This window comes from Cryptomeria japonica, chromosome 8, assembly GCF_030272615.1.
Source record: "Cryptomeria japonica chromosome 8, Sugi_1.0, whole genome shotgun sequence".
In the NCBI taxonomy this organism is placed as follows: Eukaryota; Viridiplantae; Streptophyta; class Pinopsida; order Cupressales; family Cupressaceae; genus Cryptomeria; species Cryptomeria japonica.
The window spans coordinates 455735335-455763320 of NC_081412.1; positions in this window are offsets into that span (position 1 = coordinate 455735335).

The following is a 27986-nucleotide window of genomic DNA, read 5'->3' on the forward strand; positions in this document are numbered from 1 at the left end:
CGTTTCTTTGTGAGAGGTCATATTTCCCACCACTAAAGTATTCCACTTGATTGTGGATTTATAGAATTAAGAGAGACATTTTGTCGGGAGGAAACTTTCTCTTGTGAGATCTGTTGTGACTGCTCTATAAAGGTATTTTTTCTCATGTATGGTTGTGTAACTACATCGACCTTCATTTAATTTCATTTTCAAATTCACTAGTTGGCCTACATATTTTCCATGTGATTTTATGCTTGCAAGATTGGCCACATTAGGCCCATGTCGGTGAATTTGTTGGCACAACAAAAGCTTTTAGGCATCTTGTTTTTTATCAACAATCTGCAAAACATGATTGGGTGGAGAAACTCCTTCTCAGGCTGAATTTTTTCTTTGGCCAGGTGTATTATCTTTTCCTTGGAGGCTAGATAATTTTTTATGAAAGACATGTCTTTGTGGTTGTCCTGTTGATGAGGATCTTATCATCCTACGTGGTGGAGATTCTTACAGTGATTATAGTTGAGACATTTTTTAGTTGCTTATCTGTTGTTTAAGATTTGACTCGTACTCTCATTTGATTGGACTCAGATCTTCATTGTAGTGGTGGATTTATTATTAGAAATTCTTGCATTCATTTTTACTTGCAACACGTTGTTTGAGTAGCATTGATATATTGGCCTTCTTCACTCCTTTGTCAGTGCATTTATTATATGATTTGTTGTTCCATGTGGTGATTTGATCATGGTTGGTTGTTGGGCCCACATTTAATGCTTGCAACATGAGGTATTTTCTAGGCTCAAGTATTTTTGGCTAGTAGTACCTTCACATTTGTCTTGGTAGACATTCATATTTGCAAATAGTTTTCCTTGCCAATAAGGATCAACTTCAATTTTCTATAGGATTTGAATAATTTTTTTTTGTTTGATTAGTATATTTACTATTGTCGCCCATAGCATGTGTTGTAGTAGAGCATTAAGATATGGTCTCTCTTTAATCATGGGTCCACTTCATTTGCCTTCATATTCAATGACACCAAATCTTGAGTGTGGCGATTTCGTGAAAAATGTTGTCTCTGAAAGTGGTTATGAGTACAGGGGTGGAACACAAAGCCACCATCGACCTACCACTGCTATGCTCATTAGTGCCCTTTTTGTCATGGGGGGCATTTTTTATGACTTGTTGAGTTGATACCAGTCTGATAAAGGACCAACCCTTGCCATCCGATGCTTAAGAGGGGTGGGACATTTTTTCCATTGTTAGGCCCTAATCATGTTTTTTCTTCAAATGACCATAACTTGGACGTCTAGAGTTCTATTTTTGGCAAATGAAGTATCATTAGAAAGTTGGTTCCATGCATTATTCATTGGTGATTTTTTTTGTAAGCATTAGACACATTGAGATGCAATTTCACATTATGTATTTGGGAATTTTGCATAAATTTGTTTCATATTCTTGTACTCACACTATACTATAAAGTGTCGTGGGGGTTTATGTAGAGCCTTTGTTGTTTACCAATCATAGCTTTGTCCAAGTGAGTGTAACTCCATGACAATAGATGAATCAGTAGGATTCATGCTTCAAGTGTGTGTAGTTCGATGCACACCCTTTGTTTAGTTGCAGGTACTATATTGGCCACATGAGACCTTGAATTGGTGATATGATATCAATGAACTATCCGTCAACATTGTGGGGGGTATATTTTGTTCGTGCCAATGCTTCCTTGGTTTCAATTGAAGTGAGTCACCACGCTCTTGTATTCTTATTTTGTGGAGGCAATCATCCTCAATTGATCTTGAATCTTTAAACTATTGGACTAGTATTCTCATCTTGAATTTATTGAGTAGTGATGATGGGATCACTCAGGAAACTTCATTGGTTGCATAGTGATTTTATGATCACTCATGCAGATTTATGTGTCATCTAGGTCGCATAGTGATTTTAAGGTCACTCATGCAAATTTATGTGTCATCTTTATTTTTTGATAGATGTTATCGCCATTGTTGCCATCTGATCATTATTTGAGTAGTGTTGTTTGGTCCACTCATGCAGATTGTTGTCTTCATGATCTTAATCATCATCTTTTTCAAAGGAGTATCTTCAGTTACAACACAATATTAGTCTAAATTGTCAGTTGTCTACAACTTCATGCTTTAGTGATTTTCTTCATGCTTTTAGGACATCATTTGGAGGCTTCTTAATCCTTAAATGTTCTCTTTTTGGAGAGGATTTTTCTCCCACAATGTTTTTCTCCTTTTCTCCATTTGTGAGAATGGTTTGCATTGTAGTTGTACATGGGTACCTAACATGGATTTGTTGTCAGACCCACAAGGCATCTCATATTGCATGTTTTAATCTCTAAGTTACACTTAAGGGGAGGTATTGGAGTAAATAGTTTTAACTATTTACATTTACTTAAGTTTGACTCAGGTAACAATGTTTATTAGGTAGATGGATAATTGTAGACTTATATTTGGACTCTAACTCTTCTAGATGGAGACACTTGTCCAAATATTGTGTGCTCCCATCACCTACTCTTGCCTATTTTAGCATGATTCCTTGTACATTTGTACTCACCTCATTTCAATACAATCTCACATGTTGAATCTCTCTTAGTCATGGAGGATGTTTTGCAGATTGTCTCCTCGGTTGGGTGGAGATACCTATAGGATTAGATTATATTAGTTTAAAAATATTTAATGAGGGCATATTAATTATAAATGAGATCACTTGATAAGGCACTAATTAGGGTTATCATTTAATTAAAAAATATTAAAATAGAGTTAATATAAGGCTCAATTCAACGTTTGGGGTCAAGGTTCGATTTGGTTAAGTGTTACTTGGTTAGGGTTCAATCTAGTTTAATGTGTAATTTGGTTTATGGTTAGGGTTAGGGTTTGATTTGGTTCAATGTTTAATTTGGTTTTCAAGGTGATTATTTCTATATCTTCAATAGGGTTCTCCATGATCTAAAGATTTTGGTTTAATTTGATTTAGGGTTTAGGCTCAATTTGGTATAGGTTAAGTTTGAATTTGATTTCAAATAGAATTTAGCTTAGGGTTCCATTTGGTTTAGTGCTAGGGTTCCATTTGGTTTAATATTAGGGTTAGAGTTCAATTTGGTATAGGATTAAGATTAAGGTTGGGGTTAAATTTGATTTGTTATTTAGTTAGATTCAGGGTTAGGGTTCAATTTGGTTTATGTTAGGTTTAAGTATCGATTTAGTTTGGGATTTGGGTTCAATTTGGTTCAGGGTAATATTTCAAGGGACCTCCTAGTTTATTTATGTTTTTTTTTATAGATCATAGTATGATTCAAAATATTAATCCAAAAGATTATCACCTAATTAAATTTAAAACAATTTTATAATAATTCCATGATAGTTTATGAATTAATATTTCTAGAACCTTTTTTTTAATGATAGACTATATTGTGTATATGTGAAGTTCAAGAAATTTTACCACCCTTCATCACATGCGAAGCATTATTATTGAATTATTTTTATTGTTCATGGAAAGATATACTATAAAACTTATAAAAGCTTATATGGGATAGGAATAATGCAATCTTTTATAGCATTTTTCAAAATAATATTTTTCTTACTATATTCATGTTTATAGATATGGAAAAATAATTCTAATATAATCTTAATTTATTTTTCATAATTAAATTATAGAAACATCATGAAATTAAGAATTGAATGTAAACAAGTAATAGATATATGAAAAATAACAATTTTGTTGCTATACTGATATTTATAAATGTGAAAAAATACTTTTGACATAATCTTAATTTTTTAAGTACTTAAATTTTAGAGACATCGTGTAATTGAAAGTAGAGAAACATATTTGTTCTTATTCATTAATTTTTTCTTAATTCATAAAGTTCTATTTAGTTTATGGTTAAGGTTTATTTTAATTTTAGTGTTGTATAGGTCAATTTGGTTTAGGTTTAAGGTTTAATTTGGTTTATAATCTTAATTTATTTTAAGTAGTTAAATTATAGAAATATTATAGAATTGAGAATTGAATGTAAAGAGAACAAATAGATATTTTGAAATAATAACAATTTTGTTACTATATTGATATTTATAAATATGAAAAGATACTTTGTCATAATTGTAATTTAATTGAGTAATTAAATTTTAGAAACATCATAGAATTGAAAATATAAAAAACATCTTTATTTTCATTCAAGGAATTCTTTCATATATTTTTTTAAAATAATAATTTTATTACTATATTCATATTTATAAATATAAAAAGATAGTTTTTGTATAGTCTTAATTTATTATAAATATTAAATTATAAAAACATCACGGAATTTAGAATTGAATGTAAAGGAAACAAATATATTTTTTTAAAATAACAATTCTGATATTATATTGAATTTATAAATATGAGAAAAACTTTGACATAGTTCTTGTAACACCCCACCATGCATATAACTAATACAACTCCAATTATTGCATGTTTTCTTCAATAGATAGTTATATAGATCATGGGATTATAAATGATATGATTATATGTCAATACTCTTGATATTACTTAGTAAACATGATGAAAATTGATAGCAAATAATATAAATTATTGTTGTGGTCTACCTATGCTTTTGAATGTGTTTTCTATGTGTAAGAAAGTAACATGAACTTATTTCAAATCAATTTCCTCAATGTGAGGTTATAAGGTCAACTGTTGTTCACTTATAAGGAAATGAAGTTATATTTTTAGATATAGATGTGTTCATGAGATTTATTATTATGGGTCCTTAATGAGTCTTTTTGAGGCAATTATCATGTTTTAATTACAAAAATAGACCCGCAAGGTCTATACCCTTGAGGTGGGGGCCTATTGGACATGCAATAAAGTCCTTAGGACTTTTTTTTCACTCTCCAAAAGTCCTCATTAAGATGAGTGACGAATTTGCAGGATAGATGAGTTGAGGGTACCCAACCCACCACCCATACCTCATTTATGAGGGAAGACTTGGGGAATGGGATGTCCTAATTGTTGTCCCCTCTTAAATGAGGAAAAGACCTCATGGAGGACAGGAGGGGAAGGTGACAAGTGTCACCTCTCCATCCAAGTCTTCCAAGATAATCTCCCTTATATTGGGTTTGTGAAGAAAGAATAGGTTGTTACCCACTTCTCCATTTTGGAGAACTCTTGTAGGAATTTGAGAAAGAAGATAGATTGGAGGGAAGGAAGTAGTCCATCCTTGGAGAGATGGAGGTCAAAATGCATAGATTTAGGGAGATAAGTTCTCCATCTCCTCTAATCCATTTTGCTTTTTTGTTACAAGTTGAAATGTAGTTGCAAAATCTAGTATGGAGTGTTTATGTGGAGAAAAAGATTAGAATTATGTAAGAGTTTTAGATGATGAGAGTAAATTTGTGGAGTGTGTGTGAGACCCCACTATCTTGGGTCTAAATCAGTCTTCTTGCTTGGGGGTATGGCTAGAGCCTACGAGCCTCCATGACACCATTATGGTTGGGAGGAGAGAAAGCCCTATTTGTGTGTTTCCCCATTGTAATGTATGATTGTGAGATCTTTCAGAATGTTTAGTTATAGATAATTATTGTGTAATGAAAGAGCAAGAATTTGTTTGTTCTTTTCCATTTGAATACATCTAACGATGATAATGTGTGTTGTTTTGAAAACGATAATGAAAGAAGAAGCCTTCCTCTTTGAGATCTCCTTCATTTTCTTATTTTAACTACTTGTGATCAATTACCTCTCATATATCTATGTGAATGAGTTTAAAATAAATGTTGCAGCTCAGTTTATTTCAACACATATTATTTTGTTCTTATTGAGAGTCTGCATGAATATTTATGGATTTTATGCGAGCAAATATAAGGAAGTTAAATAGATAGAAGGAATGCAAATGAGACATTCTTCTGAAATAAAATGAGTGAAAAGAATTAAGCTTCTTGCAATGTAATATATTCGAGAGAAAAAAAATACTTTAGAAGGGACGCACATGATGTCACTAGGACAAATTTGAGTTGTAATACTTAACCAGGTATACACAGAATTTTGATCTTAGTTAAGAGTAGAAATATATTTAAATACTTAACTAGGTAGTGAAATCGTACTGTTAAGTAATAGATTATTTGTTGTTTTGCTGCTAAAGAAAAAGAGAAAGTACCATTACTATGTTATTGGGTTTAAGAGTTGTGCTCTTCAGGAAACAAATGTGTAGTAGAGATCTCCCCTAATTTGAACTATGCAGCTACCTCTCATACAACTAAACATACTATAAATCTTTATTATCTCAGTGGAATAGAGATCCCTGACTTAATCTGGTAAATGTTCACAATGGCTATTAAAAAGAAACCGTGGATGAAACTACTTGTGTAACAAATAGATTATATAATAGGGGAATGAAATTACAGTAGTTCTGGACTAGCAGCTATGCATCTTTTCAGATGGGTAATTTCATTACCATCATGACCACGTAGCTGTTTTGATCATAGAAATTACATCTATGTGAACGTATGCATATCTATTACATCACAATGTACGTAATCTAGAATACAAACCTGCATGAAAATAAAATAAACATGGGTATGACTCCACTGTCATAAAGTAGTGGTGATCCAACTAGAGCAATTAATATAATAATTCGACCTGCAAGTTTATGACCTGAAGAACTTAGCCGTTGTAGATAATAAGCATATCGTGCATTACTATTGTTAATTAAGTTTGCAGAACGTGTAGTGAATTAGTATGTAGAGTAAAATCATGTGAGATAATTATTTGTATTTTTGTATGAAGCGTACTAATGACCAGTTATGTATTAGTCAATATAGACTAATTTGGTACCAATCCTTTCTTTAAGCAAGGTAGGAAATCCGCAATGGATAAACATAGTTACTAATAAATTCTACGATGAATTTCAGAAGCCGCAAAGGAGCAGCAATAAAATCATAGCCATATTAGCCTAAACCTCCTATGAGCCCTGCGCCTGAGCAGATATTAGCATAGATGCATATTTCATCCTCCAGAGCCTCCGCTTGTCTGTGGTAAAATCATAAATAAAAGATTTTATAACAGACGTTTTGCACTGATAGTCAATGCAACAAATAAATTAACTCCTCTTTTTGCATGGAATCTCAGCTAGAAATATGTCTCCACTTAGGCCACTGCTGTTGTACTGCATCTTCTTGTGCTATGCCCATTTGGTATTTCTGAACCGGCATCAAGACGCGATGAAGCATCCCATTGGTATTTTTGAACCTGTGTATTGATATTTTATTTAAAAAAGAGGGGATAAAATGTAAAGATAGAGGGAAGACACAGAGAGTAAATTCTAGGTTAGGCTCACCCAAGATTGCTCTAAGATTGGAATCAAGACCAATGGTCATACTAATATTTATGGCAAACTCATAGATAGGTAAGGCATTAAATAGAACATTGGTGTGGTGAAGTTTCTTCTTCGCATTACTGCACAGATAATGATGTTTGGATCCCATCCATTCACTTGATTAGAAATTGCTTTTGGAAATGTGTGCATTTAAGGTAACATTGATAATTGTCTTATATTCAACTTCTATTAATTCTGTCAGAAAAAATTCTAAAAGATTACTCTATCAACCTTGAGCATTAAAGTGAATCTATTTTCTTGGTCTTCGGTCAAGACTGCATTGAATGTTACATCTTGTCCATTTGTCCGAGATGGGAGTGATCACTGGAGCAAATCCACAACCTACAGATCAAGAGAAATTTGACCCATACGTGCATTTATTGTGTCCCCTTAATGAAGTCTAGTTCGTAGATAATTCCTTTTCAATTAATACAAACAGATCTCTTCTTGAGCAGTACGCTGGTATCCATTCCAGGGAAGAAGTTGAATGGGAGGCGTCTATTCTGGTTTCAAAATGGTAATACGGATTGACTAACATACGTGTTAGTCGTGTTTTTTACACCGTTGATTTTGTAATAAACGGTTGCAATTGATTAACATGTCGCTATCACGTTGTACGAAAGGTGTATTTTGGAGCGAGAATAGCTTCAGCCAATTGACTGTGGGTTGCATCTGAGAAGAGCCGCTATATGAAGCATACTATGAAATAGATAAGCATATTTAAATAAGTTTAAAGTACATCTCTTAAGGACAGTAATGTTTAATGATTGAGGATGAATGGATTTTTAAACAAAATCAAACATTTTTAGTGTGTAATTAAATAAAGAAATTTTTACTTAAAAGTATAGTGTTAATGAGAGAGCATTGTTCATAACATTATCAGACCTATATTAGTAATAATAATAATAATAAAGTTGCTAAAAAATTCAAAATCAATGAATAATGTAAAGTGGATGTATCTAAGTTTTAACTTATGTTTCTAATTTTAATAAATTTTAAGTTTAAATTCTTTTTTTTTGAGATCCAAAATAGATACTAAATGACATATAGAATATATGAATAAAATTCATAAATGTTATTAGAAGTTACTAAGTTTTTAACTCAGGTGTTCTAATTTTTAAATTAGATGTTTCTAAGTTTAAATTATTTATTTCTTATACATTCAATGACTTTGGAAATTTTATTTAATTTTCTTATGCTTTTTTAATATAACATAGCTAATAAAAAATAAAAATAGAAGTATTTTTTTTCTCTTCCAAAACAAAAAAAAATTGTATTTAAAACTTATAAAATTTGATAATAATAATAAAGAAAATACTTTTTTTTGTTTTCAAAACAAAAAAAATTGTTATTTAAAAATTATATAATCTAATAATAATAAAGAAAATTAAATGCTTTTTTATTTTGAAAATAAAAAAGTTTTGCATTTTTTTATATTAAAAAATCGAGGGAGAACAGTACAAAAAAGATAGCTATCATTGCCATCTGACAGTAGGAGCAAAATTTACACTAGTATGAAAGTCTGAGACTACGCCATAGTTCAAGACCCCAAAACAAGAAAAGGCCGAAAATATACAACAGGGATAGTACATGGGAGACAGGCTTCCATCTAAGACAGGATGTCATGAATGGCCTCCACCCAAGCCATCCACCCCTGTGGTCCTTCCATCCAGACTATGCTCTTATGGCTCAGGGTGTGAGATAACATTTCCACTTGGTCGTAGGGAGGGTTCCTGTTGTCTCTGACTTCATTGTTTAGCTTCTTGAGTGCCTCTTCGAAGGATGAGAGGTTATCCATGTTGCGTCTCCATTCGTACCCATCTTTCATTTCATACACGAACATGGTTGCGTGCCCATCCTTCAGGAATCTCAGCAGCTTATTCCTTTCAATGTTCATGGTAAGAGTAACCTGCGTAGCAATTTTAAAAAAAGTGAGTCTTCGAAAAGATTCAGTAAGGGCCCTGGATTGACTTCAAACCTGTCAGCATTTCTAACCTTCCAAATATACCAGAGAATATTAGCAGATAAAATAAACCAGATCATATTAGCATCTTTTTTTAAGCCATGAATATAACTAGAAATAACTTCCATTGTGTTTATAAGGTCAGGGATAGAGAAACCAAACATTAACCAGATCTCCCTAGCAATAGAGCAGTCAAAGAAGATATGCTTGCCAGTATCAGGGAGTTTACAAATAGAACAAAGGTCAAAAGCTTCACCATTCCTTTTTAAAGGGAGCCTATTAAGCAGCAACAACCATTTAAAACACTTGAGTTTGGGCTCAATCGGACTTTTCCAAAGCCTGCTAAAGATTTTCTGCCACTGTAGATCAGAAAGATCAGAGTACCATAACATATTAGCATGGTTGATAATAGAGGGGTCAGAGTTCAGTTTAGCATATACATTTTGTGCCTTAATTTTAGCCAAGGGAATATCATCAGACCATTTAAATGAAAAGAAACTATGCGAGTCCACACAACACTCCTTAGGTAATCCAAGAACCGCATAGGCCCGCTTGACCAAGAGGTAGGTTCTTTTATGAGAAGGGGGAAGGTTGAATTTCAAGCTGAGTTCTTCCCACGAGGGAATATTCCCATGCTCTAGAAGATCCATGAAGAGTTTAATGCCTTTGCTGGCCCAGGTCCTAGCTGAGCACCCCTATGTGAGAGCCAGAGGTTTGCCCGCATGATACAGGTTCCACCAAATAGACCTCTCACCATGGATAAGGTCACCACTACTGGCACTAGTGTTCCCTAGAAATCTTCTAACATGTTCCTAGGCCTTCCAAATAGACCTAAACACACAGGAGCCTTGGATAGAGATAGGGAAGTTACCAGCCACGAGATTGGCAAAGGGTAACCCTTTCCAGGTGTTGGCCTTCTTTGGAATAGCCCTCTCAATGTTGCTTCTGATTAGGACTTTCCAGGGCTCCTGCCCTTCCAGGGCATGGAAGATCCACTTAGCCGCGAGGGCAATACCTTGGGTCCTAAGATCTTTTAACCCGAGGCCACCAAGAGTTTTCTCAGTGTGACACCACTTCCAATTAACAACATGTATTTTCCTATTGCCTTTACCATCCGACCAGAGAAACCGTTTAATAGACTTTTGAATATCAAGGATCTGGTAATTGCTAAACATCCAAGTAGAGGAATAGTAGATATTATAAGATGAGAGGAATTTTTGGCAAACTTGAACTCTACTAGCGAGGGAGAGGAATCTATTGTTCCATTTGTTTAGCTTCTTGTCAATTTTCTCTTTGACCCAGAGCCACATATCCTTCAGAGAGGGGGATATAGAGAAGGGAACTCCAAGGTATCTGACAAGCTTGGATGGGCCCCCCCATTGATATTCAAAATTCTCAAACCAGTCCGGAGGGCACTCCTTCTAGCTAAGGAATGTTGACTTGGCTTTAGAGATCCGGGATCCCGAGATGGAGCCAAATAGTTGAAGTTTGTGATTAAGGTGCTCAATGTTAGATTTGGTAAGTTCCACAAATAGGGCTGTATCATCAGCAAATTGCAAGTTGATAAGTTCATTGTCATCAGGGAGCCTAACTCCGTTTACCTTGGGGGAGAGTGAGCTATCCCTAAAGAGGTAGTATAGTGCATCTGAGGCAATGACAAATAGGGTAGGGGCCAGAGGGTACCCCTAGTGAATGGAGCGAGACAACAAGATAGGTGGTGAGAGGGAGCCATTAACATCAATCTATGCGGAAGCATCCTATAGAAGGACTCTTACAAAGGAGCAAAATTCCCTAGGAAAGCTGAAGGATTCAAGCATAAGGAGAATAAACCCCCATTCTACCCTATCATATGCTTTTTCGAAGTCTAGGAGAAACATAGTAGCATCTTGCCCAGAGACTTTAGCCCAGTCCATAGTTTCCCAGCTGGTGATGAGATTTTCCAGAATATAGCGACCTTTAATGAACCTGGTCTGATTAGAGCATATGAACCTAGGAAGGATTTTTTCCAGCCTCATAGCAAGCATTTTGGCCATGATTTTATAGGAGACATTGAGAAGAGTAATGGGCCTCCATTTTTTGATGAGGGCCTTATCCCCATCCTTGGGTATGAGCTTGATAGTGCCCTTATTGATAGAGCTTCCAAGAGAGCCTTTAAGAATAGCCTCATTGTACACTTCTAGTAGGTCTGTGCAAATCCAATCACTATTAGCCTTGTAAAATTCAACAGGGAGCCCGTCAGGCCCAAGAGCTTTACCGTCATGGAGGGAGTTAATGGCACATTGAATTTCATTAAGGGAGAAATGCTGTTTCAGGAGGCAGGCATCTTCCTCAGAGACCCTTTTGGGGATGATGGCTTGAAATTTGATTCTAAGGGTCCTATCCTCCCCAGACTCCTCAGAGGTGAATAGTTTTTGATAGAAGAGAGTAAAGGCCTCTTTTATCTTATCTAGGTCCGAGATCTCATCATTATCAATGATGATTCTATCAATTGCTTCCCGGCTGTGTTTTTTCTTGAGGAGGTTAAATAAAAATTTGGAGCCTCTGTCACCAAACTGCAGCCACTGGGTGCGGGCCCTAATCATGGCCCCCTTGATCTTGGTTTGCTGGTGTCGTCTTAGGGCATCTCTAGCACTAGCCACCTTAGCAACAAGTTTAGGGTTAGAGGGGTCTGACTGGATTTCATTCTCCACTCGGGAGAGGTTGTTGCTCAGGATGCTTCCTCAAATCTGTAGGCTTTGGCCCTTTTCTGACCAATAGTTTGTAGGAGTTTATGCCAAGAGTTAATATTTAAGTTTCATCTATCAATTTGTGACGTGAGATCTTTGTTATTCTTATTAATCAGTTTGATGATGTTGATGGCAGAGAGAACATCCACATCTTTGAGGAGGTGAGTATTGAGAATGAACTTCTTTGGCCCTAACCTATTGGCGGGGGGAGGGTAGCTAATCTGATATGGACAGAGATGGGGTGATGATCGGAAACAGTAAAGGGGCAAACCATGAAAGGGTTATTATAAGTGTTAGGGGCAAAGGAGAAGAGGTCCTTATTGGCATAAAGATGGTCAAGCCTGTAATAGATTCTATTGGGACCTAATTGGGAATTGCACCATGTGTACCATATTCCCTTGGATTCGCCCTTCTTGCCAAGCAGCGGGTCAAAAAGGTTTCTGATATGTTTCATTCTATCCCAATGGGTTTTCTCCGCCCCCTTCCAGCAGAAGGATGAGCCTCCCATTTTGTCCTCACCATGTTCTACCATGTTAAAGTCACCCCCTATGATCCAGGGTATGTCGGGGAGGGAGGCAATCCAATCCCAGAGGGTAATCCTTTCATTATAATCATTAGATGCATAGATGTTACAGATCCCAAGGAGGGTATTGTTAATACTTACCGAGGCCCAAACAACCCTATTGCAGGGGGAGCAACCATTACCAGTGATGTAGTTCGCCCATCTGGGGCTAATGAGCAAACCAACTTCCCCACTACCCTTGAGATGGCTGGAGCAGATCTTGATAGAGTCTTTCCAAATGACATTTAGATTGGTTTCTAGTGTAAAATTAACAGATTTTAACTCCTGGAGCATTAGGAAGTCCAAATCTTTGTGGGAATCCAGAAAATGTTTAACAATTCTTTTCCTATCTAGAGCCTCCAGACCTCTCACATTCCATGAGATGACTTTCATGGTAAACCAGACAGGGTACTTATAGACCTTCAGCAGCCAAGAAGCTGCTATTACAGGCAAGGGAATCCTTGTCCTTTTTCTTAGCAGTGTTATTTTTATTTTTAAATCCCATGGGCCTTCCCCTTCTAGTAGGTTTAGAGGTGCCATCTGTTTGTATTTCAAAGTCATCACCAGACGCATCTTCCTCTAGACAGATACTTCCTGGTAGAGGTTCTTCTAGTTCTGCAGATGATGGAGTTACCTCCAAACAAGGCTCTTGCGGGGGGAGCATGTTAGAGGAGCAAAAAACAGAGTTCCTAGCAATAATAGTGCCAGCACTAGTAACTTGAGCCATGGAGGAGCATGCGGGTAAATCCTTATTGGAGCCACTAGCACTATCGTTACAGAGGGTGACTTCGATCTTCTCAGAGATGCTAGTAGAGCCATCACCAATAACGACACTGCCAGGGCATCCATGGGGGGATTCAAAACTATTAATTATGCTTTTAACCTTAGAGGGGGTGTGAGGCAAATTGAGCAAGGGAGGCTTGACGGAAGCTCCCCCCTTATTCAAGACTAATTGTTGTCCATTCTTCCTCCTACGCTTTTTGGAGTTCATCACAACTTGGTACCCATCTTCCGAAATGGCAGGGGAGGTGGTGTTCAAAGGTTGGGGAGGTGGAGTCATGACGGAGGGAGGGGGCAGGGGGATCGAGGTGAGAGTGGGAGATTCAGGGTGAGAGGCAGGGGCTGACTTCATCGCGGGCTGAGTGGACGGGACAGAGTGGCTATTGGAGGCAGAATTTGGTTTGGAGGTATCCATGGCAGAGGCATTCTTCTTCAGAATGGGGCAATTTTTCCTTACATGACCCTCATGTTTATAGAGGAAGCACGCGTTTAACCCTCCCAGGAATTCTAGCGAGCAAGAGAACACGTCCTTTATGATATTAAGCTGAAGGGAGTTGGGCAAATTAATTCTAGGAAGAATGGAGATGAGCACTCTGGCATCCATATGTGGAACAAGATGTGGGTTTTCATCCATGCGGATGAATTTACCGAGAGGTTCGACGATCTGGGGGATGAATTTCCATAAAAAAGACGGAATATTTTTAAGAATTACCCATCTAGAGCTCGAGAGAGCCAAAATTTCTTCAGGATTAGCTTTAGGGGACCAACTTAGGGCACGAAAGGCCGTTTTGCCCACATTCCAGTATAATTTATTAAGAACTTTTGATTGCATTTCATGCAAATTAAAAAATATGATAAACAGCCCCTTTTGAACTTGTCTACAAAAAGAAAATCAAAGCCCTAATTTTAGGTTCCAGTAATTGTAAAACTAGTCATCCATGAATTTTTGCGGAGGACATTTATCAATGTCCACACAGGCAAAGAAAATAGCAGAGTCTTTTAACCTAATTTTTTCCAAGGTAATTTCATTTGTCATGGCTTCATTCGGGGAAATGGAGAAAGGATTGTGGCTGAAGCCAGGGTCCTTACCTTGCGGACCCGCTCCATTGTCGTTTGAAGCACCTACGAACCTAGCATCCTTCGCGACGGAGCTCGAACCTCCACCTACGGCCTCGCAGAAGGATTTTCGTTGCAAAGGGGGTTGGGAGGAGGGCGGTGAGGATGGGGAATGCAGTTCATCCTCAGTCTTAGCCTCCATTAAAGGCAAGGCTAGCGAACACCCAACTGGGGGCGGCAAGGGCAAATGAAATAAAAGCCTACGGAAGAATTAATGCAGAGTAAAGAGGGAAGAGATAGCGCAAACTAGGTGGAGGAGGGAAGCCTCCTCCAAAACCATGCCTACGCCTCGAGAATGGTTCGCAAATGGGGTCGCCAGCACACCAGTCAACCCACTTGCATCCAGTCAGCATACCCTCATTTCCAAAGTGCCGAAAAACCTCAAAAGTTTTGTATTTAAAAAATATAAAATCTAATAATAACAAATAATTTATTTATTTATTTTTATTGATATGACACTCAAATTAAATGAATTTTTTTTTTCTTCACGGAGGTCCATATGTGAGTGTAATAATTTAAATAAAATAAAATAATTTAAATAATATAGATTATGCTTTTGTCCAAGGGGTTGAGCTTAATTGGTTAAAACATTGGGTTCTCACTGTGGAGACCCAAGTTCAATTCCCAATAAGGACATCTGAAGTGGAATTCTAAGCTGTGACTCTTGGCCTTCCATAGGATGGGGAAGGTCTTGGGGTCAATCTAATCAAACATAATAATAATAATAATTCAAAGATATGTAATGGGGATGGGGCCCCCTACTATGTCCCCACTGGTTCATAGCTCTAGTCAAAAGCTATTCAGGCTTCGGCCAATTACCGATCAAAAAAAATAATCTAGATTATGCTTTTAAAAAAGAATCCATACTTTGATATGCGTTGAAAGAGAACTCTAGTTTCCTCTTTATGCATTGACATGTATTTAACAATAAAGTTTTAATTGACAAATTGGTTGATGGCCAAATGCACATCAACTTAGATGACTTTCGTTTTTATTGATAGAGAATCTTACATATGTCTGTAAGTCTAATACGCCTCTCGATGTAATAATATAGATAATATTTTTTTTAATTGACAAATTAGTTGACGACTAAATGCATGTCAAATTAAAAGAGTTTTGTTTTTATTGACGAAGAATCTTACATCTATCTGTGAGCCTAATACGCCTCTCGACGTAATAATATATATTATTGTATTAATTTAGAAAATTACTTATTAAATTTAAGATTTTTGCACATCCATGCATCAGAAATGAAAATCTTACCAAGGAGAGACTTAGTTTTTTTTAACTCTTCTTGATAAGATTTTCATTTCTGATGTCTGGATAGACAAAGGTTTACTTCTTCATGACTTGCATATCAAATATTTGTTTATCAAATATTTTTTCAATCATTATTTTGAAATTATCCTTGATGGATTGTATATCATTGACCTAAGAATTATTATTTATTTGGATATTCAAATTGATATTAAAGATTTCAATTTGAGTATCAACCTTCAATTGATCACATTCCTTCAATAATTTATTTTTCTTCTAAATATTTTTCTTCATAGCTAATATTTTCTCTCTTTTTATTCATAGGAGGCACTTGTTTTCATTAGAATTTTGAAAGATATAATTTATAACAAATTTATCATTGTGCATTTTAATTATCTCTACAATTATTTTATCAATTTTGACCCACACAATCTCTTCTTGTTTGGATGCATTAATCTCATCATCTTCTTTCTTCCTAGTTTCAATTTCATCATATATTTTATTTACTTCTATGAATTTCGAATCTTTAGTTACTATTTTTACTCTTTCCTCAATTAATTTTCCATAGGACTAAAACATGCATATCTTTTCAATTACTTCTTTCCCACTTCCTAAGCTAGGATTAAAAGGGGAATTGATTTTGTCTAATGTTTTGGCTAAGCTGTCGATGTTGGACTTAAAGCATGCAATCAAAGCTCTTACTTGATATTTGAGCTCATCTTTGGATTTTTATTCTTTTGTATCGTCTCAACTAGCTTCTAGTTGTTGACATTTGAAAGCTGTGAACATCCCCATAATGGGAAGAAGGACCAAGAATTATTTATGTGATTAGGAAAAATTATTCATCTCAATTACACCTTTATTAGTATATAGGTGAGTTACTTCTTTGTATAGATTTTCAGAACTAGAATATGTCATTAAACTAGAAGTAGTTTTGACCTTCTTTGGTTGGGGTGACATTTGATGAAGGTTAGAAAAAACATCAAATTGGTTAGTGTTTAATTGGGCTACCTTGAACTCTTATATGAGAGACTTTGTTATAGCCAAGAAGTGGGGAAAAATTAAGTACTAAAGAAAGATATAATGACACTTTATTGGGATAAATTTAGAGGCTTTTCTCACAGTTAAAGAGATGTACAATAATATCTTCACTGCAATTATTAGTGGTATTATCTTAGCAACAAAAACATCTAGATCATGTTTTATTGAGTCAAAATATCCAGGTTAGTGGTCTCTCAACACCCTTAATCACCTTCTATAATATTAGACTCATGTTTGACATAAAAACAACTAGAAAATTAAAGTTCAAGAGTTTTAGATTAGTGATCAATAGTGTGTAGATGAAACACTTCCATGCTTAATCATTTTTTTTGTTTATTAAGTTTTCATATAAAGTATGTATTTATTTATTGTCTAATAAATTATGAGCGTACATATAATTTTGATAATGTAAAAAGACAGGCCTAAACAAGCAATTGTTTTCGTGAAAATGATTTGTGTACCAAATTCTGAATTTGAAATTAATTCTTATTCTAGTTTGTAAGTAGTAAACAAAATCAATGAACAACTAGATCTTTTAATAGCTGAAAAAACATTAGGGTGTGGACTATTATTCCATGTATTTCTTTGAGCTGATTTCTTAGCTACATTTACTCAAACTTAAATCAACATTTATTGGGCTTGATTTTTTAAGATACATTTTTACCATCTGCATAAATTTGGAGATTGTTTTCTAATTAATGATATCAGACTTCCACAATCCATAATTGTTTTGCTACAAGATTTCTGGATGTGATTATTTTCTAAGTTCAATAGAAACCAATTAAAGCTGATATTTGAATAATTTGTGAAAATAAAAGATTCACAAAAAATTGACCTAATATCAAATAAAGACATAAATACTCTTAAAAAAACTAATGTTGAAATCATTTTCCAAATTTAAAAAACAAAAATTGATTAAAGCAACAAAATGAATTTGTTTGGTACTCTAAAAGTCTCAAATTATGAGCCAAAATGATCTAGGTAAAGTGTTCCGTCGATCTCTTGACAACGGATAGTGGCATTGCAAGAGCATCATAAATTAGTTCTATGCTAATGTATTTTGTTGTTCGTGGGTTCTGTGTACGGGAGCTTCGATCAATCGTCCATGTGGCAAAATTGATGTGAGTCGGTAGAATAAATGGATTAAGAGGCTTGAATGGACCAAAATTAAAGAAGCTCCCTTGGCAGATGATGTATATTAAAGTAGAGTAAGCCGGGGAAGATAGATTTGGAATTCACCTGTTCACAGAAGCGGTGTATATAAATACATACTTGTGTGCCAAAATAGCTCGTCACCTTAACTGCCCTTGAGTGCTTAGAAAACTCCGAGAATGGGAAGCTGCTTGAATCAGCTTCTGTATTTTCTGTGGTCAGAATCAAATCTGCAAGCCACAGACATAGTACTGGCGTTACTAGGCTTCATGCTTTTCCATACCCATGTGGCCTCTGGTGGGCATGCTGCCGTCCCTAGCCCTTCACTTAAATGATATCCACGACTAGACTACGAAAATTTTAAAAGACTGCGGAGGAACGTTTTATTTCAAGGGGCTGGTCAAGAGCGGAATGAAAGCCCTAGTCACAGCGGAGATTCGGTCCGTCCTGTCGAAAAGATTTTCGTGTGGTCTACAAACGATTCAAGGATCAAATGGTTGCCTGAATACAGGGAACCTGAATTTTACAGTAGACGAGCTGAAGCAGATGCAGTATTTAAATGCGGCGTTGTCGGAATCTCTCCGATTGTTCCCCTCCATTCCGTTCGACTTCAACGTCGTCGGCTCTGATGACTGCCTTCCCGACGGAACGTATTTGAGAAAGGGTAGGAATGGAATTTAGGCCGGAGAGGTGGCTGGACACGGGTGGGAACTTCGCTGCCGAGTTATAAATACCCGGTGTTTAATGGTGGGCCGAGGCTCTGCCTGGGAAAGGACATTGCCTACTACCAAATGAAATTGATCGCAGCGACAATCATTTGTGGGCTCAAGATGAAGATGGTGGAAGGACATGTTGTGAAGCCCAAGTTGGCTCTCACTCTCTAAATGAAAGATGGGCTGATTATCACATTGCAGCCAAGGGATCCCCTTGGAGTCCAATAGGGAAAAATATTTTTAGCGCACTTCATGGCCCCAGTTCCATGCACTTCCATACAACATAAATAATATGGCAACTGTTATTAGCATACAATAATGTATAAATAAGGTTGAGTTTAATTCATTAAAATATTAGATTATCATATTAGATCTTCGAATCGGCCTTCCCCATCCATTTGAAGTGGGTAAGACTTTGTGCTAGTTGGGTCTATCTACTGTTGGAGAGTGAGGTTTGGGTGAGTTGGTAGTATTTTAAATTAAAACTTCTTTATCACCCTTTGAATACAAGGAGGATGATAAGATAGGTTGGATACAAGTCTGATTTAAGAATGTGCTTCTAAAAAAAAGGGCATAGGGTTTTTAGATGGGGTCTATTTAATCTTAAAGAATGAGGTTTAGTGAGTTGGTTTTATATCAAATTGTTCAAATGATATTATTGTGATAATATAACTTGGGTAGTAGTGTGGTTCAAGAAAGTGTTTTCTTAAAAACAAGTTAGAGGTCACATGGGTCTTAAATTGCGTGACCCACCCTGATGATATATTATTGACTTGGTCAGAGGATTTTTTATTTACATTCTTATGTTTACATAGATTTTTAATTCTTGTCTGGAATGACGTATTATAAATTGACCTCTAATATTATAATCAAACCAAAAAACAATCTATGTTATTAATTTTTTCATTTGACAAATATTAATGCTTTGAATGTGTTATATTACCTAATTAATTGTTATCTAGATCATATTCATACATAATTAAATCTACTATTTTAGATTAAGTAGTTTGTGAAAAGATACTTAGATATCTACCAATCAAATAGAATTAAGTAGTAATTAAAATTTGTGAAAGAAAATATTTAACATAAATGAATTTCAATCATCTTGTGACATCATTTTTTATCTCATGAAAGTAGTTATGTTTATCATATAATGCAAGTGTAAGAATTGTAGTTGGAAATATGGTAGAGACAAGACACTATAGCTAAAATTTGACACCATAGAAAAACATGTTGGTAAGTTTTATGAAAATCAAATCATAGATAAAGAGGAAAAACTAATAATGAAATAGAAAATAAAAGAAATATGTCTTCATGCTAAGTATATGCTGAAATATGACATACATTAAAAAATATGTAAAAATAGAGGTACAATTCAAAATATAGTTGAATAAAGATGGATTGTACTATGAACGAGGCATTAATTTAGTAGTTAACAAATTAAAAACTGAATAAAAAATTGAATTAGTCCACCTAAGCATTTTTATTAGACTTCGTTCTATCCATAAATTGACCTTTGTTCCACATATTAGTCACATTTATTTAACTTCAAATTGATTTATACTATACTAGATTATATGTTGGAAGAAATGTCCAAATTATTGTTAATAAATAGGTTAGTTTTAGATTATTGTGAGCTTTTTTATTAAAATTAATTCTCGTCAATGACTAAAGAAATTAAATATATATTATATTTATGCATATTAATAAATAAATAAAAATGTTCTTGAATGGTCTTGATTTCTTAACATACTTTTATTAGAGTTCTAAATATTTTAATTTTTTTTTTCTTTTCCAAATTCCAAACTTCATTATAGAAATCTAAAAATTAATTAAATTATTTTCTAGGGTATTTCGAAGCCTTTAAATTCCTCAAAATTAATTTTAAACCTTTCATCACACCCTCCAAAAATGAAAAATCTAATATCTTTAAAACTAGCTATGATCTTGCAATGAAAATTTATCGGCATGCTTATCTAGCCAACAAAAAGCTTCGGGGAGAATTTTGCAAAATTTTGTGCTCAAACAAAAAATTACTATAAATAGTAACCTCATGTAAATGCAAGGTTGAGACACCATTTTACCAACATTATGAAGAGTTGCACTCTTTCAAAGGGTGTTAATGGTGAAAGTGTGTGTCTCTTACTAAAGGGAATACATGATGAAGAGGTGTGACCTCTCCCTCACATTGAGAGATATAAAGGAAAGGAATCAAAAGCATCAAATGACATTACCATGGATTAGATTAGATTAGAACCATTATTAAGTTACAGGTAGTAACATCCTTGTTCTTGGTGGTATGTGTAAGGGGCTGCTGTCTCGGGGAGATCAATAGGCTTTTGGGGTTGTAAGTACCTTCTTATTCTCAATAGGTGGAAGTTGTGGTGATTGACAAATGGTTAATGCCAAGTTACAGTTGTGTGAGAACTAGACGAAAAATTTATATAGGGGGAAGCAGAGTACCCCGTCATTCACAAGAGAACATTTCTACAGTGTGTTTTACTTTCCCAAGGTGAAGGTTCATGGTGGAGAAATCCAAGGAGAACCAAAATAGCATTCTAGGGAGCAAAGGTGTTCAGAGCGATTGCAGAGTAGAGGTGTGAAGTAGAAGCAACAGGAGAGAAGAAGTGAGACTTGGAGTCCCCGTTCAAGGAGGGGGCCTAGGTCGTGTGCTGGGTAAGTCGTCATGGGCTCACGAGAGAGTCAGTGGTGCGCTAGGTTGAGTTCTAAAGAAGACAGGGTCTTTGTGGATCGAGAGTCTATGTGAGAAGCTACAGCCAAGGGCGAGGTGCAGTGGTATCTATATTGATGTTTCAAGAGTGGACACAGATCCAGAGGTGGGAACTTGTAATCGGGTACTTGGGAAGTACTTGGGGTAGTGACCAACGACATAGTTGGAATTATTTGTAGACCGGGCCAGGGGCCATTTCTTCAGATCAATAAAGCTATCTTATTGCCCCAACATTGTCTTGTTGTGTAAGGATTATGTTGTGCAAGTTTGTACGTGTTGTGCAAGTGTGTGTGTGCAGGTTCTGGAGCTTGGGAGTGCTTACAGTCATAGTCCGAGTTCTTGGAAGTGCTTGGATCTCACAGACAAGTACCTAAAAGATCGTTGGTGCCACACAGGTAAATCTAGCCCCATGACAATTGGTATCAGAACACAAGGTTTTTGATACCCCCAAGCTAGCACACTAAGAGGGTTCAGTTTTCCAGTAGTTATGGCCAAGGGTGGGGATACTGACAAGGAGTCAGAAGGAGAGTTGGGCTCACCCTGTACTCACGTCACTGAGAGGTCCAAGACAAAGGAAAAACTTGCTGAGGTGAGTAACCATTTGGAGTCTTTGGAAGATGAGTTGTTTCCAAGGTGCATGGAGACTGCAAAGGGATGATTGGACCTTACTGAAGGAGATATCAAGGATCTCCAGGTCCTATATGGACAGGAACAACAAGAATGAGTTAGACTCGAACACGAGTTGAAAATGGCTCTCCTAGAGATCGAGTTTGTGAAGAGTTGTGTTTCTCAAGAAGGGATTACCAAGGGAGCAAGAGTGACACCACCTGAAAAATATGAGGGTGATCGAGATGATAAGATCATGGAGAATTTCTTCTTCGACATGGGAAGTTACTTGAAATCCATGAGGGGATTGACGGATGAAGAAAAGGTGGAGATGGCCACAAAATTCCTCACTGGAGTAGCTAAGCTTTCGTGGAGGGCCAAACTTTAGGACATTGAGGTTGGTAGGCCAGTAGTCAAGGTAGACACATGGAATGAGTTGCAGGATGCACTTAAGGAGCAGTTCAAGCCAGAGAATGCAGGTTGGACCTCCTTCAAACAACTTTTAGACCTGAAGCAAACAGGGAAAATCCGAGATTACATCAAAGATTTTCGGGTCCTTATGTTGGAATTTCCAAATATGGATAAAGATCTTAAGTTGTATCACTTCTTGAAAGGTCTGGCACTGTGGGCTCAGAACAAGCTCCAAAAGCTGAAGGTTCCAAATGTTGAGGAGGTCATTTTAGTCGCGGATTGACTAGTTGACTACAAGGATTTGCCAAAGGCACCGGGTGCTTCGGGTGGATCCAATCTGCCAAGAATTGACAAGAAGTAGTTCCAACCCAAGGATGATGGAAAGTCTAAGGGAAAGGGGGACTCTTCTAGTAGAAAACAGAGAGTGACAAGAAAGTCCTCAACTAGTAAAGGTTCCAGAAAAGGGTCGAGAGACGCCGAGTCACAGAGTGACAAGAGAGGGCGTGGGTGTTTCATTTGTGGAGGCTCAGAACATTAGGCAAGAGAATGTCCACAGCAGCAGAGGTTGAACTCTACACAGATGGAAGAAGACCAGGATGGTCAAATTGTAGCGATGGGTGTGATCTAGCATTTGGGTGCAGTCAATGCCACCGAGCAGCCTAGGGCTACGACAGCCAAACCTGAGAATCGAAATAAGTTGTGTTATGTGGAGGCCCAGTTGAGTGGGAAGTACACAGTGGCTATGGTGGATACAGGAGCCACTCACAACTTTATCTTAGCCGGGAGAGCTCAAGATCTGGGGTTGAAGGTACAGGCTGATCCATGCTCTTTCAAGGAATTGAATTCCCTATTCAAAAAGATACATGGTATTGTCCGGGACATACCACTGAAATTCGGCTCGTGGCAGGGTCACATGGATCTGACGGTGATCGAAATGGATGATTTTGAGTTGATTTTGGGTCAGGAGTTCTTGAAAATCGGCAAGGTTGTGGTGATACCTCACCTAGATTCGTTGGTGTTTTTAGATCCAAAGCAGATATGCTTGGTGAAGATCACAATGAAGCGACAGTCTGGGAAGGCTCCGATGATTTCAGCATTGGGAATGAAAAAGGCGACCAAGGAGCATGGTAAGGAATCGATGTTTCTAACAACGCTACTTGGAGGTTGGGATGAACTTGAGGATGTGCAGGAGACACCCATTCCAAATTAAGTAGAGGAAGTCATTATGGAGTTTGAGGACATAATGCCAGTCAAGCTACCTACTCAACTCCTAGAGAGGAGAAATGTAGATCACAAGATTGAAATGGTACTAGGGGCGAAGCCCCCAGCACAGGCTCTGTACAGGTTATGTGGTCCAGAGATGGTAGAACTAAAGAGGCAGTTGGAGGAGCTTCTTGAGGTAGGTTACATCAAGCCATCCCATTCTCTGTATGGGGTGCTCGTGTTGTTCCAGAAGAAGAAAGATGGAACATTGAGGTTATGTATCGACTTTAGGGCCCTAAACAAGTTGACCATCAAAAATAAGTATCCCCTTCCTCTTATTGCTAATTGTTTTGATTGATTGTCTGGGGAAAAGGTCTTCAACAAGCTTGATCTTAAGCAGGGCTACTATTAAGTCATGATTGCAGCGGGAGATGAGGAGAAGGTTGCATGTGTGACAAGGTATGGGTCATACGAGTTCATGGTGATGTCGTTTGGGCTATGCAATGCACCCACAATATTTAGTACTGTAGCGTCATAAATTGTACGCACTTGCTAAAGCAGTACAATTTAACACCTAGTTTAGCACCCGCCTTGGCGCAGTTGCACTTTGCATGGCATTTCCCCTTTAGCACTTAATTAATCAAATTAATTAGGTCTAAGGTCCTATTTCATCATTCTCTACATCATAAAGTTGGGCCCTTTCATTAAAGCGTGCCCCTTTCATTTTATTCCTCCAATACATCTCTCAATCAAAAACCCTAATTAAGTCCTATTTCGAACTTGGGGGCTTGGTTTCGGGGTCAAAACAGTGTTCCAGAGTGCAGAACAACGGTTTCCGGTGCAGTTTTCAGGACAGTGGCGCCCGCGCCCTCGTCCTGAACATTTTCAATCCGATTTTGACTCCGGGTACACATCTGCATTCTTATTTCATCCTTGTATTTACAGCTGTTCATTGTTTAATCTCAATTCTGCAATCTTGTTATTAGTTCGTACTTGCATTTTGGGATTAGGGTTTGAACTTGCATTACTTGATCTTACAATTTCAACAAGGGAATAGAAATCCTAATAGACATCCCATGGCTCTCTCTCTCACAAAAAGAAGTAGCCAATTGTGCGATATCTCTAGGCTCTTTCGTATTCCGTAATGTGTGTCAAAAGGTAGGATTAGGGCATGATTAACCTAGTCTCGCTTTTTCCCCCACACATTTTGGTGAACCCGACGTGAATCTATCATTGCTTCCTCTTGCATTGCATTTGTTAGATCTAGATCTAGATTTAGTGTGTTTTCATTTCATTTTCATTAAAAAAAAAAAAAAAAAAAAAGTGTGTTTCTTTGCATTGGGTGTTTAAGTTTTGTGTAATCTTTTCAAAATGTCAGATTTTTATTTGCAAAATGTTCATGCTTTCGATGATTATTATGAATATAGCCAAGACGAATTAGATGAAGCTTTAGATGAGTTTTTAAACCCTAAAGATGCCAAACCTTCATTTTACCAAAAACTCATAAACCTTGTTACTATTCCATTTCGTTGTGATGAGAAAGATAAGTTGAATGAGTCCTCTCAAGGGTACATTCCTATCAACTCTTCCACTAAATCTAGTAACATGGTTGTTTTCACCAATCCCCTCTATGAGGAGATGTCTCCTTTTGAATCAAAAGATAAACCTTTCAATAGATATGATCATGCTTTGTTGGATGATGCTCTTGATGACTTTGTGGCTTTATTGAAATCTTTAAACAAAAACAAAACTTCTAAATTAGTTAACATGATAAACTTGGATGAGCATTAAAAGCCTCTCTTTGAAGTCCAAGGAGCTTATCCTTCTCCCACCTTTCAAGTTTCTAAGTCACCTCTCCTTATTGTCCAAGGAGGGTATGATCATGATTCCTTTCGTACTCCGAATAAACCAATCATCACTGTGCAAGGAAGAAAACCTATAAGTCCTTATAATTATGCCAAGCAAATAACTAGAGAGAGTTATCATGCGGTTGCCCATACTTATCATACCAGAAATAATAGGCAGCCTAGTCCTCCTCCTGTTATCCCAGTTTCCCTTCCGAATCCTCAACCGGTTCTTCCACAAGCTCCACGTATTTCACAAGTTCTTAGTAAGGAATATGATCTCATAGAACAACTTAAAGCTACCCCTGCTAAGATATCCCTTTGGGATTTGATTCAAACTTCTTCCGCTCATCATGGGATGTTACAAGATGCCTTGAAAGATTTGAATGTTCCTCCACCGAATACATCTAGTAATATAGCATCCTTGGTTAACTCTGTGATGAATCCTACAGCTCAAATTGTGTTTACCCAAGATGAGTTGCCTACTAGTGAAATCCAACATCAATATGATCCCTTGATGATTGTGGTTATCATGAAAGACATGGCTATAAGGCGAACACTAGTAGATAATGGCTCTGGTCTTAATGTGTGTAGCATTAATCTTTTGCATAAGATGAATGTGGATACATCCTTAATTGAACCGGACTCTTGTCCTATTCGAGGCTTTGATAATGTGGCTAAAACTTCGTTAGGTACTATCACCTTACCCATCACAGTGGGGCCTGTTACTTTGCCTACACCTATCCATGTTATGTCGGGAAATCTAACGTACAACTTGCTACTGGGGAGACCTTGGATTCACAGTATGCAAGCTGTCCCTTCTACATTGCATAGACAAGTTAAATTTATTTATAACAATAAGACATATACCTTGATAGGTGATACTAATTTTCAAGCTTGTTTGCAAACATCCACTTCTAAGGGGGGTTCTCCTAAGCTGTCCTCATCTAGTGATGAATCTTTAAATAAGATACCTATCGGTGAATCCTCGCTCTCCGATGATCAAAATTCTTTGGATGAGTCTGGAGCTCTTGGAGAAGATTCCTCTCGACTTGAAACTACACATAAGAAGGATTTTGATCCTGGGAAGATCCTCGAAGACGACGATTGGGGATCCCTTGATTTTAATCCTACCTTTGTGGGTGAATATAAGGTTCCTTCTAGAGAAATTAAAGTTGAAAAGAAGGAAGAAGCTGAAAATCATAAAGTTGAAAAGAAAGAGGAAACTAAAAATCAATCAACCTTACCTGAATCTATGAGTAATAATTTTGTGGCCGCCTCTCAAACTTCTTCTCCTCACATCTCTAGTTATGAAGAGTTTGATTCTTTGTCTTATGAAAAACCACCTTCTCTTCCTGAAATGGCTGATCGTTATGGTCGTGGTTTTCGCATTTTTGCTAAGCATGGGTATCATGGAAAAGGTTGTGGTGCTCATGAACAAGGGATAAGAGTTCCTCTAGAGACTAATTTTCACAATTATGCCTTTGGACTTGGCTTTAATCCCTGCAAACGTACTAAAGCTTCTAAAAGACCATGCATTAGTGTTAATGCTATCTCTACATCTTTATCAATACAACATCCTGAGTATATTGATGGGGATCCTTCGTGTGCCGGTGCTTTGGATGTCTTCCCTACCGACAATGCTTTAGCTGAGTTTTTGGGAGCCTATGACACTCTTCCTCGTTATCATCACAATAGGGGACTCCCTTATTGTTTGAACACTGAAGCCTATTTTGGAAAAGAGATTGATAATGACGAGATTGTGAAAGAATTCCCTCAGTTAAAGGATACTCCTCAACAAAGCAATCTTCTCATAAGTGACACCACTGATGTTAAGATGGATCCTTGCAATAAAGAGAAAGTCATTAAAATTGGGAAATGTTTGGATGAAGAGGAACAAAAACAATATGAAGAACTATTGCATGAATTCCCTGAGATCTTTGCTTGGGCATATTCTGACATGCCTGGTATAGATCCTAAGATCGTTACTCATAATATTGTCTTAGTTCCTGATGCTAAGCCCGTGAAACAAAAGATTCGAAAAATGAATCCTAAGGTGGCTCTGCTTGGTAAGGCTGAGATTGAAAAATTATTGGAGGTTGGATTTATCCGCCCTATTGACTATTCCCCATGGATTTCAAATATTGTCGCTGTGGCTAAACCAGACAACAAAATAAGAATGTGTATTGACTTTCGGGATCTAAATAAGGCTTCTTTAAAAGATGATTTCCCTCTTCCAAACATTGACATGATAGTTGATTCTACGGCAGGACATGCCTTGTTATCCTTCATGGATGGTTTTTCAGGCTACAATCAAATTTTTATTTACCCTCAAGATCAATTCAAAACTGCTTTCACCACTCCTTGGGGTACGTTTTGTTGGATAATGATGCCTTTTGGACTTAAAAATGCCGGTGCAACTTATCAACGAGCGATGACCCTTATCTTTCATGATTATATGCATAAGATTTTAGAGGATTATGTTGATGATACTTTGGCCAAATCCTTTCTTCGCATGGATCATGTTAAAATCCTTCGT